The sequence below is a fragment of the Cricetulus griseus genome (assembly GCF_003668045.3).
Source record: "Cricetulus griseus strain 17A/GY chromosome 1 unlocalized genomic scaffold, alternate assembly CriGri-PICRH-1.0 chr1_1, whole genome shotgun sequence".
In the NCBI taxonomy this organism is placed as follows: domain Eukaryota; kingdom Metazoa; phylum Chordata; class Mammalia; order Rodentia; family Cricetidae; genus Cricetulus; species Cricetulus griseus.
Window position 1 is genome coordinate 70,678,114 of NW_023276807.1, and position 10,606 is coordinate 70,688,719.

Genomic DNA, 10,606 nt, shown 5'->3' on the forward strand with positions numbered 1-10,606 from the left:
TTATTTCCTCAAATATATTGAAGAATTAGAATCAGCCAACCACATTTTAAAAATCTTTTATGTGTAGGAGGAGTATTGTACCCACATAGATGTCTATGCACCAACTGTGTACAGGGCCCCTGGAGGCCAGAAGGGGAGCTGGTCCCCTGGACTAGAGCTACAGACAGTTGTGAGCAGCCATGTGAGTGGTGGGCCTGAATCCTGGCCTCTGGAAGAGCAGCCAGTGTTCTTAACCAGTGGGCCATCTCTCTGGTCACCAAAAGATTTCTTTAGAATGTCTGAGATAATGTTTCTTTCTTTCACTTCCTTTGCTGCTGAGAGCACACACTACACCAAGATCAGGGATTTTTTTTCCATCCTCAATTCTTCCAGGTGTTCCCCCCTATTTTCTTCTATTTTTCCTGTTTTCCTCTGTTCCTGGCATTCTAGGATTCAATCAATATGTGGTCTTTGAATTCATTCCTTTGTCTTTAAACTTACTCTACTCTATTTCATTCTCATTAATTTTATATTTAAGGAACAGTAATTCATTAAAAATAATTCGAAGCATTGCAGGTCTCCAGATCTTCTATATAACTAATTCAATTACCTCCACGAGAATACTTAAGGGAATTAATTTAAATTCTCCAATTATCTCTTCCATAATTCTATTTTGCTTGGTGTCAGTGGTTATATTTGTTTTCATTTACAAAATTTGCTCCATCTCATTTTATTTTTTTATTTTTTGGTTTTTTGAGACGGGGTTTCTCTTTGCAGCTTTGGAGCCTATCTTGGCACTCGCTCTGGAGACCAGGCTGGCCTTGAACTCACAGAGATCTGCCTGCCTCTGCCTACTGAGTGCTGGGATTAAAGGCGGGCGCCACCAACGCCCGGCAAATCTCATTTTACTTTATTTTACTTTTTGAGATGGGGTCTCAGTAGGTGGGTCAGGCTGACTTGGACCTCTTCATCCTCCTGCCTCATGCCAGGTGAGTGCTATGGTCTTCAAATGCCATTGGTATTACCTGGTAGGAAGGATTTCACTCAAAGTTCAATTGCTTTTAGGCTTCAGGATGGGGGTTGGGGATGCTTCAGACACATCCACATAGGAACATTGTGGCATGCCTTGCCTTACTCTTTGCTAGTATCAAAGTTCCTCAGCTCTGGTCTTCTTGCCTTTGAGGTGTTGATGGCGATTCAAGACATATATGTTCAAGGGATTGTCAGCTAATTTTCCCGTGGATCAGTTTTCTGTGTAATGAGCACTTCTACCATTATATAGCAACAGCCTTCCCATAGCAAAGCTTCAGAAAGAGCCAACCAGGAACCCTTGCCTTTCAGCTCCAGCCCTGGTCCTAGCCCTCCTTCACTGTCTTCCATATTTCACCCCAGTACAGCATAAGCCCATTGGTATCTGTGGCCTCACACACACTTCACAAGCCTTTTGTCCTTTGGCATGGGCTGGGCATTCCCACTGAGCCACCATTTTTGAGGAAGTGAGTTCATTGCCTGAGGCATTCTAAAGTAGATTTTTGTTTCTTTTTACATCTGTCTTCTGGGTGACAAAATGGATGAGGAGGGGAAGTGAGGTTTGAAAGGTCCATAGTACTCTTTTTACCTTTATACAGCAATAACAACAAGATGCCTAAATGCCATTTATTCAGGGTGCTAGACACTCAGTTGTCTGAAGAAAAAGATGATTCCAATCACAGGTAACACAGAAATGCACCAGAGAAAACTCAGACACAGACAAATGCTTTGGGAACACAGAGGAACTTTGTGGCATCCTACTGCAGATATGAAATGACTTAGCCAGAAATCAAGGGTGTGTTTAGTAATGCGAAAAAAATTTAATAACTAATAGTTAACTCTAAAAGCAGATTTATCAAACTAACTCTAGGGGTCAGCAAGGATGGCTCAGTGGATAAGAGCACCTGCTGCTCCATTCAGATGCCATCACCCATGTAAAAATGACCACTATACTCTCAGCGCATGTGTGTGCATGCACACACACACACACACACACACACACACACACACACACACCACACCACATGCATGAACCACACCACACATAAAAATAAGATGAACACTTTAGTTTTTAGAAAAAATTGGATTAGAACAGTATCTACTCCCTACTCTTTGAAAATTCACATACATATGTACAATAAGATAGGGTTATGTTTACGTCATATATTTGCCCTCTTCTATATCCACCCATGTCCCCACCAATATTCTCCTTCCCAATTTTATGTCTGTTCTTTCTTAAATAACCCATTAAATCCAGTTAGTGCATGGGTGTAGGGTCATCCATTGGAGCATGGGAAACCCACCAGTGACCACACTAGTTTACACTCTGCCCAACAATGTCTAAGAATTCCACTTGAGCCACATCTGGTCCAGAATCTGTTATAGTTTGAAATTCCGGTGCCGAACACTCTGAGTGGGGTGAAACGAGAATGCTGCTCAGCATCCTTAGCCACCAGCTAATTAATTTTTAGATATTCTTGTCAACATTCTCTATAAACAGTGTGATGTGTAATTAAGAGTGAACTTTAGAACCAAAAGTGGAAGTCCAGAAGTGAAGAACAGAACAGAAGTGAAGTTCCCAGCTGCTTGAGCTGTGTTTCAAAGTTGACACACAGGACACACATTTTCACTGAAATGTCTAACGACAAATTAATTGTCCCTGTCCTATCAGCAAATGGAAACCAGTGACAAGAAGATCAGCATACTGACAGGTACCTGGGTTCCAGTTTTCTCACATAGACTTTAACACTGCTCAGGGAATCTCCACAAAGCACACTTATCTGTGTCACCTAGGGAGAGCACTGAGACAGATGTGGCTGGGTGTCATGACTTATTCTTGGATGCGATGCAGAAATCCATACAGTGCACATGTCCTCATCCCCCACATCTATATCTATATCTATATCTATATCTATATCTATATCTATATCTATATCTATACCTATACCTATACCTATACCTATACCTATAATCTATATCTATATCTATATATCTAGAGAGAGGGAGAGGGACAGGGAGAGAGACAACAAGAAGAAATAGTAAATGTGGCTGGGCGGTGGTGGCTCACGCCTTTAATCCCAGCACTCGGGAGCCAGAGGCAGGTAGATCTCTGTGAGTTTGAGACCAGCCTGGTCTACAAGAGCTAGTTCCAGAACAGCCTCCAAAGCCACAGAGAAACCCTGCCTCGAAAAAAAAAAGAAGAAGAAAGAAAGAAAGAAAGAAAGGAATAAAGACTAAATGGCAAAATTACTTTTATTGGTGAGAATAACAAAAATGACTATTTTCTTCATACTTTCCGAAAAATTTATACAATGAGTAGTTACCAAATCTGTTATTGAAAAATATAGTATTTTTAACAGGAAGAATACCACTAACCTATAATCATCCTCTCTGATTTCCACGAGCTGTCAGAGATTGCTTGCTAGATGTTTCTGAAGTTAATATTCTTTTATTAAGGCTAATGCTCAAATGAATACTATTGATAATATTCATATCAATTTGTGATAAGTTAAAAAACAGGAAACACAGTGATGTAGAGATAGTCACTTTGTAGGGAGAAGTCTTTATAAATAAATAGCTTCATCCTCGGACAGTCACCAGTCAGTGCCATCGTTTCTTCATTCTATTTTTATTGCCAAGATATTTCTGGCATTCATCTTGACTTACAAAAGTTATGGTATAATCTATAGGGAGCAAATGGTAGAATTTCTACATAGTGTAGAGCTGTATTTGAAAATTTGGCCAGTACAACTGATTTTCAGATCTCTTAAACAATCAGAAGAAAAATCTACCAACACATACAAACAACACAGACAATGTGTTAAAAATAATTTTAAGAAACAACCCAAACAGAAAGTATAATAACATAAAACACAAATGCAAATCCAAGAACAGCCGTTTTTTTTTATCATAGCCACACACTAATTATTTTAAGACATCCATTGAAAGAAACCATGCCCAGATGCAGTCACAGCTCAAAGCATAGCCGCTTAAGCAAGTCATGAAACAAAATGACTCAGAGAGGTCAGGTGGGAGACGCTTCCCAAGTCCAGAAGGAAACCAAACGCATGTGTGCATGTTCAGCGAAGAAGGATAGATGCCCAAGGGGCAGCAAATACTGAGAATTGTGTGTTCTTCAGCACTACCTACTAGGAAGATCTGGATTTCTCAAGGTGCTAAGTAAGCCCTGCCCAACATAAGTCCCCAGAGCCCCAGCTGGTGGCGCTGTTTGGAGTGGTTTAGGAAGCGTCAATTTGCTGGGGAAGAGCATCCCCATGTGCAGTCTTTGGGACTTTAAAGCTTTCCACCTTCTCCAGTTGACTTTCTGTTTTGTGCTTATGGTGAAGGATGTGATCTCTTGGCTTCTACTTCTGTCCCAGTGCCTGCTGTTTACTGAATGCCATACCTTCTCTGCCATGATGGACACTTAGCCAAAATAAACTCTCTTCCTTACGCAGCCAGGGGTCACAGTTAGGCTTGCCCACCTTCCTGAGTAATTTTTTTCTCCTTTTCTGTTGCTTCCTTTCTGATGCTGACAGACCTTGAGTGTTTGTTTTTCTGGCGTGGTTGGTTTCCTACCGTTTCCCCTAAAGCTCCTCAGCTGTAGCTGCTTGTCTACCATGCGGCTGAGTTTTGTGTCTGCTGCACACAAATGATGCGACTTCCGACTTCCCCTTTCACTCTTCTGCTCTGGGCAATTGCTGAGATTTCCAGTTTGCTTTCCTTTGCTTTTTTCTTTTATACTCTAATAAAACTGTCCTCAAGCAGAGAGAGAGAGAGAGAGAGAGAGAGAGAGAGAGAGAGAGAGAGAGAGAGAGAGAGAGAGAGAGAGAGAATGGAGGAGAATGGAGGGACTACATTCCTACATTTAATTCTATTACAACATTTTTTTAAAAATGTGTGATGTCAACTTTTCTTTTTCTACACTTCACTGCTTTTTAAAAATTAATTTCATTATTTTTAAGTAAGTGTTGGTCTGTGTATATATGTGGGCATGTGCATGCAAGCCCCAGCTTTCCCAGAGGAGACAGGCATCAGATCTTCCTGGAGCTGGTGTCACAGGCAGTTGTGATCCCCCTGACTGAGCATGGCCATCAAGCCTAGGTCCTCTACAAGAGCAATACATGCTCTTAATCTGTGATGCATCTCTCCAGCCTTATTTTTTGTTGTTTTTCAATAAAAAGTAATATATTATATATATATATATATATATATATATATATATATATATATCAGTCTACACATAGAAAGAACATTTGGGCTGTAGATGAATGAGGTGTGATTCCTGCCCTCAGAGAAACCAAACTCCAATTCAAGTAGACATCAAGATAACCAGCAAGTGTGATGCACGGAGAGTAGCCTGTGGGGTACACATGGGTGCAGACACTCTCCTGCATCTGGGGGGTGCTGAAGCCTTGCACACTCTCTTCTCTTACTCTCCTCTCTCCCCCTCTGGTGTTTGTAATGCTCCCAATGGGTAAATCCATCTGAAATGTACAGTGTTATCCTTCCTCCTTCAGTGACTTCATGGGGTGCTGTGAAAACAAAACCAATTTTAGCATCAAAGGATATTTTCAAGTATTTTTCTTCACTAAGCAAGCTGTAAGAATCTTCAGCTGTTGTGTTGCCATGGTGAATAGAGTTGAAGCGATATTTCTAGTCAGAAATGAAAATTTATAAAATGAATGTTAATATGAAACAAACTCTGGGCATTGGGCTCGGTGCATGGGGGCCTCACGGAAAACTACCCTCTCTGCACACAGAGGCAAACAGGTAGTAAGCCTGGCGCTGTCTCAGAGACAGCCTGTTTCTGAGTCCTTGAGTCTGTTTTGAGTAATACAATACACTAGACTTTATTAAGAATGGACTTAAAGTGTAATTTTGAGTTAAAATCAATGTACAAATAGAATGCCATTTTCTGTCAAGTTTACTTTATAAAGTTAACTTTAAAATGGAAATGGAATGGAAAGATTTTCAGATTAGTGAATTCAGAAAACAATTTCTGACTACAGTAGTGCTACTGTGAAAAATGCCAGAGACACACGGCAAGCTACAGAGCAGCTCAGGCAGATAGGACTGCAGATACACAGGAGGGGTGAAGGGTATGAGGGGTAGCAAACGTGGGGTGGGAGAAAGGTGAAATTCTATACTGAAATGGACAAGGAAAGAGGCAGAATGCCAAAAGGAACTGAAGCATGGAGGTGGGTGGGGTGGGGACGAGGCTGTGGCAGGCATTTACACGTGGCTTTCATTTGAAATCATGCTCTTTGGTCTGTGGTTTCCATTTTCTTAGTGGTGTCTTTCCTAATCAAAGCTCTCAACAGTAATGAAGCCAACCTAGCAGGCTCCCCACTTACAATCATTTTCTTTTGAGCTGTCTCACATGTCTTTGTCCCTCGAAGGTCACAGAGATGTCTCGGTACTTAGGATGTCTTCCTGTTGCTTCCTATGTTGCTGTAATGTTCAAGTGTATATTCACCTCACATTTTTAAAAGGTATAGACAGATGTAGGCCATGGTTCCAGCACCACCAGTTTGGTTTTCTTTCCCCTACATGTTAACAGACTTTCTTGAATATCAGTCCTCTGTTTCTCACCTGTCTCTCATTGTCCAAGGTGAGTGCTGCTATCCAGGCTGCAGTAGGTCACTGTGGCTGCTAAGAAAAGGAAGTCAGCCACTTCTATCTTTTTCTCAGCATCATCTAAGTCATATTAACTTACTGCAGCTGCCACACAACAATAAAGGACTCATGTAGACTGGTGACATAGATAATAGAAATTAATGTTCTCATATTTCTGGAGATTTTCATTCATCCTTGATGAGGGGTAAAATTGTACATATACCAAAGAATTGTTTCAAAATGTGAAAGTAATAAGGAAGCACATTATTTTATGTTTGCTTACTGTATATACACACACATATGCACATATATATAAACACATACGTACATATGGATACACACACACACACACACACACACACACACACACACACACACACATATATATATATATATATGAAGAAATCTTGAATTTGAGAGGGAGTAGGGGTACATGGGAGGAGTTTGAGGGGGAAAGGATGGGTAGAAATGCAGTACTTATAAATAAAATTCTACAAAAATGTAAACAAACAAAACAACCCTACACCTCCTTGTGACTTACTGCAACTGTGCAACTGTGTGATTTGCACATGTATTAATTTACCCATGATCATGTAAAACTTTGTTGGGTGGAAATGTTAGAATTCAAAAAATACTAAGGTACCCTGCATCATGGTTTATATTTATTATTTTTCATGTAGAGTCTGCTGAATATGTTTTTCAAGTACACACTATGTGCTACTTATCGCAGTCACTGTGATATAAAAATAATTTCAAGCTTACTCTTTCTGACTGAACTATCTCATCTTTGGCCAGCATCTCCTCATTCCCAAACTCTGTTGATGACCATCCTCCATTCCAGAAAAGGTCCATTTAAGAATTCATTATATAAGCTGGGAGGTGGTGGCACACGCTTTTAATCCCAGCACTCAGGAGGCGGAGGCAGGCGGATCTTTGTGAGTTTGAGACCAGCCTGGTCTATAAGAGCTAGTTCCAGGACAGCCTCCAAAGCCACAGAGAAACCCTGTCTGGAAAAACGAAACAAACAAACAAACAAACAAACCAAAAAAAAAGCAAAACAAAGGAAAGAAAGAATGAAAGAATTCCTTATATACATGAAATCATGAGTGCTTGTCTATTTGTGCCTGGCATATTTCATTTAACATAATAATGCCCTCTTAATTCATTCAAAATCTCAGAAATGACAGAATTTTCCTTTTTTAAAATTTAATATCTCACTGTGCAAACATATCAATTATTTAATCATAGTGCTTACATACTATATTTTTCATCCTTATTAATTCCAACCTCTGAGTCATCTTTGTTCTGACATTATTGACTGGGTATTTTTATTGTAGTGTTGCATTTCAGACTATTTGCATGTGTCAAAATTATAGGATGTTTGACAATGTGTATAAAGATTAGCAGAGAGAACACTTGAGTTGAGGAAGCAGGCTATGCATTGCTCTTTTTCATAGGAAATACAGTTTCCATAGGAAAAAGTCCTACATGACTGGCTGTCGCTATCAGGTCAAATCAACTGGGGCTGATAATTTTAAGTGGCTCTTTCTCTAGTTTCAAAGCAGGCTACAGGAAGTGTCTTTCACTTAAGTTGATGCACTGATGGAGAGACTGGAGGTACTTACCTCCCTTAAATCACGCAGCACCAGCTGGGTTGCAGCTTCAGCACTGGGTTTACCCTTTTACCTTTAAATGAACACCAGAAATAGGCTCTGCATCTGCCCACTGATGAAGGAATGTCAAGTGTGTGAATTGCTTCCAGGGCCCACCCCCTTCCTCTCTTGTCTCATGAAGTTAGATTGGTCAAGTTATTAAAACAGGCTTTAACTCATTTGCCTCCTCCTTCAGTAATTGTGGTGCTCAGCACACATTTCACTTCTTCATCATCATCGTCTTTCTGCACCATCTTCAGTGGTGGGTAGAGCGTCAGACATTTACTTTGTTCCAGGGTGTCCCCTGCTCTGTGTGACTCCACCCACTCTTCTTATAGCGTGTTGCTGACATGAGTAGTTCTTCAAATCTGAATTTGATCAAGCCACCAACTTAGAATGCTGACAAAACAATGTTTCTTAGTTAGGGTTTCTATTGCTATGGTTAAACATTTTGACCAACAGTAAGTTGAGGAGGAAGGGTTTATTTCACTCACACTTCCATATAGCAGTTCATAATCAAAAGCAGTGAGGGCAGGAACTCAAGCAGGGTTTGGACCTGGAGTCTGGAGCTGATGCAGAGACCATGGATGGGTGCTGCTTACTGACTTGCTCAGTCTGCTTTCTTATAAAACCCAGGACCACCAGGGATGGCATCACTCACAATAGGATGGGCCCTTAAATCACTAAGAAAATGCCTCACAGCTGGGTCTCATGAAAGCATTTTTCCTCAATTGAGATTCACTCCTTTCAGATAACTCTAGCTGGTGTCAAGTCGACATAAAACTAGCCAGCACACCATATTTCCATTTTACCAAATCTAACTTAAAAAGAAAACCCTTTTAAGTGAGTACATATGTGTGTGTACAGACAGGACCCTGATTCATTTATAGATTTGTTATTAAGAGCTAAGTATGGTGCACCTTGGTTGCAAGCGTCTCTGTGATGTAGAGCCCTGCACCAGAGCAGATGTTTTACTAAAAGCGTATCTGGAGGCCCAGGTGCTGACGGCTGCCAGTTTTTCTCAGAACATTTCTGTCTTAGCCATGAGTCATAGCCCACTTGCGTGCCTCTAAGTTATTGGATGCTGCTGAAGATAAAGCCTTCAGTGTATAATCTCAGCTGTGTGGTAGCATAATTTTTTTCTCTTATTCAAGTTAATAGTTAATTAAATATTTTATTCTGCTGAGACACAGAATTCTTTAAAATCTCTAGCCACTATGTTGAGACATGGCTGAAGGGCTTTACACCTTGCAAACATTTCAGGGTTGGGAAGAGAAGAGATGAAAGAGGCCATATTTTTGTGTGTGTGCCTTGTTCATTGACCCACACATGTGTTTGAAGATTTCCTTTTTCTGAGTGAATGAGTAAGAAACAGTTCATTGCATGAATGGATACAAAAGAAAACAAGGAAAGCAGAAAATAAAGTAGAAATTAAGCACTATCGGGCCCATGACAAGAAATTACTCATGGATATTATGAATCATTGTTTTTAAATGAAAGTAAAGTATTGAATCAGGGGCAAACCTATTAATCAAGTTACATCTGCTGCTAGATTTCACCTGAATGACAGACAAAAAAGTCACACATGCACCATGCAGAAAGATATGCAGAATATAATTGAAAGACATGCTTACATCTTTTAGTTTTCTTTTCTTTCTAAAATCTTCTCCCAGTCCTTCCCTCTTGTCAGCAACCATGATATCCATCCAGTTTCATGAGTTCTATTGTAAAAAATAAACCATTGAGTCCACTTAGTTCTGTCTGTATGTAGATGGATGTAGGGCCATCTGCTGAGTTATGGGTAGTTAGTCTGTCAGAGGCCTCCCCTTGAAGAAGGCTGATTCCCAAGCAACTGTGGATTGTTGATAGACCCTCAGGCAAGGGTGATACCTCATGACCTCTGGTATAATCTTGCACAGATTATTTTTTTCCATGCTATTACAAGTGCTGTGAGCTCGTATGTGCAACTGTCCAAAGGTGACCAGAAAATGCTCCTTTGCTGTAGCTATATACAGCCTTGGTTTCTCACACTCCTACCACTCCATCCTTCCACAATGTTCCCACAGCCCTGGGAGGTGTGGGGATAATACAGATGTGTCATTGTTGTGCCCAGATTCTGAACCCCAAGACTGCCACAAGACCAGTTCTGATGCAAAAGCAGAGTTTTTATTCCTGTTGTTTAGTGAGCTAACTGTATTAACTTGGACCCTTCATCTGCTCATTGAAGCAGACTGTGGAAGAAAGACCCAGAAGAAACCAGGAGGTGGGGAACTTATAGGGCAGCATAAGGGGAGTGTCTAGGGATACACAACAGTCTCAGGATTGGT